Source organism: Oryzias melastigma, linkage group LG9 (assembly GCF_002922805.2).
Source record: "Oryzias melastigma strain HK-1 linkage group LG9, ASM292280v2, whole genome shotgun sequence".
NCBI classification, from domain to species: Eukaryota; Metazoa; Chordata; class Actinopteri; order Beloniformes; family Adrianichthyidae; genus Oryzias; species Oryzias melastigma.
The window spans coordinates 33,830,989-33,836,147 of NC_050520.1; positions in this window are offsets into that span (position 1 = coordinate 33,830,989).

Below are 5,159 nucleotides of genomic sequence, written 5' to 3' on the forward strand. Positions count from 1 at the left end.
TGGATAGGATCAGGAATGAGTCCATCAGAGAGGTAGCACATGTTAGAGGTTTGAGAGAGTATATTGGTAGAAGGATGCTGGGAGCTGCCAGGAAAGAGGTCTAGAGGAAGACCAAAGAGGATGTTTATGCAGTGATGAAGACATGAAGGGAGCTGCTGTTAGAGGAGAGGATGCAGAATGGAGGAAGCTGATTCACTGTGGCGACCCCTGAAGAGAACCGCCGAGAGGAACATAAGATTTATACTAATGAGAAAAATGACATTCTGCAAGGAAAAAGTATAAAGTAAAAAAATAAAAAACAGCATATGATGAAGCCTCAGATCTACATGTCCTCCACAGAATCTTCCTCTGTATCCATATTAAAAGCATTCACAACCATTGATGTTTCGCTTGGCGGTCTCTGTCTTTCCTTTATGTTCTGATTCTGCTCCGCACTCAACGCTAATCCCGCACATCCCTCCCCTGCGCGTAATCAGCGCAACCCCCGCCTGTCCGCGGGCGCTCGCATTTACGCGCGTCCTGAGGAGGAAAAAAAGAGAGGGCTAAAGAAAGATAAAAATAATAGTAATAACGCAGCTTCCAGGAAGGAGCCACGCCAGAAACGGTGGTGAAGCAGCGACATAATCCGGTCAAAGTTGCAGAGAAGTTGCGGTGAAAATGAAAAGTTGCAGAATGTGCAACAATGGGCGGGGTTTGACTGAATTTGCATTAGTTGCGATCGCAGCATTGCACATTCCGGGAGGGACTGATTTAGGATGAAATACATAACAGATGCAGGTTCAGTGTATAGTGACCAGTGGGGTGAACAGGTGTCGCCAACGAATTCATTACGGAAAAAAGGAAAATACATAGGAGACTTCTGCGCATGCGCGTAAATTAAGATTCACGACCACGCGTATAAAATGCAGTCACGCACGCGCACGTTACCATGGCAACATCCGTGACGTCTACTAGTTTGTTAGGCTAAACTGCCTTTGATCTCGGATTAAGCTGCTGATGTCATCAGAGAAAAGTTCTTATTCTTACCCTGATTTCACACTGCCAGTCACTTCGTAGAAGCCCTCTGAGCGATACGTCCAGCTGGTCTTCTGTGAAGTTTCAAGCCCCTTTTTGCGATCAAGATATTTGTCTGAGCTCATTTTAGTCTCACACTGTATCTTCCACGCAAAACTCTCATCATTATGTCTGATGGTGAATTTGAAGTTCGGGAAAATTCCCTTCTTCTGGGCTATAATGGCCTCTACCAGGTGGAAAAGTTTCTTGGAGAAGGAACTTTTGGAAAAGTGGCCAAATGCAGAGAAGTGGCAACAAACCAAGAAGTTGCAATTAAAATCCTCAAAAGTAAATATAAAGACGCAGGCAGAGATGAAATACAAGCTCTGACTGAGGTTAGCAAAATCGACGCCGATCAATACTGCTTGGTCAAGTGTATCGACTGGTTCCGGTACAAAAGCCACATATGCATCGCTTTTGAAATATTGGACAAAAGCCTTGATGACTTCATGAGTGATCGTGACGACCGTCCCCTGGATCTCCATGAAATCAGAACTATTGCATGGCAGCTGCTAATCGCCCTGCAAGGCCTGAAAAACATCAACTTGGTCCACGGTGACATCAAACTCGACAACATCATGCTGGTGAACCAAGTTTCAGAGCCTTTCAGGGTCAAGCTGATCGATTTTGGGTTGGCTCAAAAAACCAGTCACATCCAAACTGGAAGTAGAATGCAGAACCTTCTTTTTAGGGCACCAGAAGTCATGCTGGGTCTGCCCTTAGATGAACGTCTGGACATGTGGACAGTTGGCTACGTTCTCGCCATGCTGTACGCAGGAATTTACATCCATCCACAGGACTCTGAGTACAACATCATCAGAGCCTTGGTGAAGATGCATGGAATGCCAGACAATGAACTGTTGGAGCAGGGCTTGTTCACCCACAAGTTCTTCACTCAGACTGAGGAGAACTCTAAGGTTGTCTGGAAGCTGGACACACCCGAACAGCATTCCAAAAAAAGAGGGGAACGAGTCGAAGAACATCTCGACTACTTCTCCTTCGACGACCTCAGAGATGTATATTATGACATGACAAAGAGGGATGAAGTGGAACAGTTCATCGACCTTCTAAAGCGGATGCTAGAGGTGGATCCGAACAAGCGCATCTCTCCAAGTGAAGCTTTCGAACATCCGTTCTTCACTATGAAGAGTGTGCAGCCCTCTGCTGGCTCTGAGGAACCCAAACCTGAAGAGCCTGCAGCACCGGAGGTCCACCAACAAGCAGAAACCAAAGAGGTCACAACTGTTCCTCAGGAACCAGAGATCGTTCTCCAGGAAACATCCAAGAGCACGAACAAGAAGCACTTCATCCCTCAACAAAAAGATAGAAAACCAAAGACTCCAGCTGCCCCACGAAAGAGGAAACGTGGTGACAGACAGAGCCAGGACTCTGAAGAGAGTTCTCAAACTGAGGCAGCAGTTAAAAAGAGGAAGAAATCTTAGAGAATTTCTTTTTCAAGCTTCAGTAAAAGTCCTCTGAAGTAGAATGATTACTCCCCCCCCCCCCCCATGAAGGGGACACAATTCGGCTGCTGACTGCCAGGTCTGCACCTCCAAACCCAAGAAGAAAATCTTCTTCCCAAAAGTTCGTCTTCACTCTGGAAACAACGGTCTCCAAAACGACCTTCAAAAACAGGGTCAGCTCGTTGCTCTGTTGGTTAACACGGTGGGCTGACTGTTACGCCCCATGTGGTCTAGGGGTGCGGGGCCTAACATAAAGGGAAATTAAAGGAAATAATGTGTAACAAAACACAACACACTTATCTCCAATAAAAGGTAAACAAATTTATTTACATGACAAAATAACCCAAACAATAACTAAATGTGAAGCAAAAGGCTTCAGGGTGAACCAAGGCCAAAATAACAAACAAAACCCCAACTAACTCAACCCAGGGAGCTTACCTGCAAAAGAAACAGTAAAATAATGACAAACACTAACCTCCCTGGACTAACAGAAACAGGAGGAAACATTTACTAAAGAAAATGGCGGTTCACCCCTACAGCTTCACCTAAATCAACACTAAACTAAACAACAGAGTGGGACCTAAACCAAACCACAAAAAACAACAAGGTGCGCACAAATCAAGCAGGTGGAGAAGATCACTGAACTGCAGTGGAGACAGGTTGCAGCCCAGCTCCCTTCTCGTGGTCTGGAGGTCCAAATGGTGGTTTTGAAGGCTCCCTCCTCCAGCTTGAACCAATGGGGAGCCACACCTCCAGCACCACACCTGAAATAAATAAAGACAGAAAAACACACAAAGATCCACAAAACACAAGGATGTCCCACTCTGACAAAAATCCACAGAACCAAAAGAAAATACAAAAACAAATACGGCCACAGCCGTAACACCCTCCAACTTAAAATAAAACCTCTCCCCTAAAGAGGTTTTCCCCAAGAGGGTGCTTCCACATGGAGCCAAACAAAACAAACGGAGTGCTAGCCACAGAAACAAACCAAATGGTAGCCGCTCCCACAAACGCTACCCAAAAACGAATTAAATGCTAGCAGCTCCCCCCAATGCAAAGAAACACAAAATCAGTGTGTCATTCAAACAGAATCAAAACATGTTTGGTTAACAGATTTTCCACTTTCACACAACCTTAGCAATTTGCCTCAGGTACCAGATAAACAAATGTATTGGAAATTTAAACCACAAAAGCAAATTTCCCATTATTCTGAAGGAGGAGGAGAGCAGTGAGCTGAACTTTGGAGTCACAACTCCACACATGTAAGTTGATTTGGCCATAAAGACCCAATGCACCAAAATATGAATCCTCATGATTCTCAAAAGCAGACAGAACACCTTGTTCTCCAAATGTTGGATGAGCAGGGAGTTGAAGGGGCGTCAGGAGCAGCCGAACTGGCTTACCTAACTCCTAACCTTGCACCTGCAAGAGCCTCACTACCACCTTCCTCTAAAGAGAGTTCCAAACCCTCAAAGGCAACCCTGATCTGGAGCAGGACAACTGGGTCATCTCTTCACCGGCTGCAGCAACAGGAACCTCCGCACCTGCTGCCGCCCGATCGGAGTTGGTGGCACTGGCAACAGTGCAGCAGCCTCCACTCCCACACCGTCACCTGAACCACCTCCAATTGCTACTACCAGCAAGGATCTGCCTGAGGGTTGGAAAACTCCCTGCTCAAGTGACCAATGTTTTCAAAAAAAGCTCTCATTTTAACAGTAAAAGAAGTCCCAGACTTCACCAAATGTAAATGGCTAAAATAAACCATAAAGAAAAACTGTTAACCAATCCTTTCATCTCCAAATACAAACAGAATTTAACAAACATCATCCCACAATTATAAAGTAAATGGATCCTGATGGATTATGGATCCCGGACGAGCCCCCAATTTATGTTACGCCCCAGTTGGTCTAGGGGTGCAGGACTTAACATAAAGGTAAATTAAATGAGTGTTTAACAAAAACACAACAAAAGTGTCCATAAAAAGTTAACAAATTTATTTACAAAGACCAAAACAATAACTAAAAGTGAAGCAAAAGGCTTCAGGGTGAACCAAGGCCAAAACAACAAACAAAACCCCAACTAACTCAACCCAGGGAGCTTACCTGCAAAAGAAACAGTAAAATAATGACACATACTAACCTCCCTGGACTAACATAAACAGGAGAAAACATTTACTAAAGAAAATGGCAGTTCACCCCTACAGCTTCACTTAACTTAAACCTACACTAAACACAGAACACAGAGTACAGAGTACAGAGTACAGAGTGGGAACTTAACTAAAGAAAACAAAGTGCGCACTAAATTAAAGCAGGTGGAGAAGTTCACTGAGCTGCAGTGGAGGCTGTTGCAGCCCAGCTCCCTTCCCGTGGTCTGGAGGTCCAAATGGTGGTTTTGAAGGCTCCCCTCCTTCAGCTTGGACCAATGGGGAGCCACGCCTCCAGCACCACACCTGAAACAAATCAACAGAAAAACACACAAACAAAGATCCACAAAACACAAAGAAGCCCCACTCTGACAAAAATCCACAAGACCACAAAAGAAAACAAAACCAAATACGGCCACAGCCGTAACATGTAGCTAAAAATTCATTGGAAGTCCTGTTCAAATAGTTTTTACCCTATAACATGGTCAACTGCATTT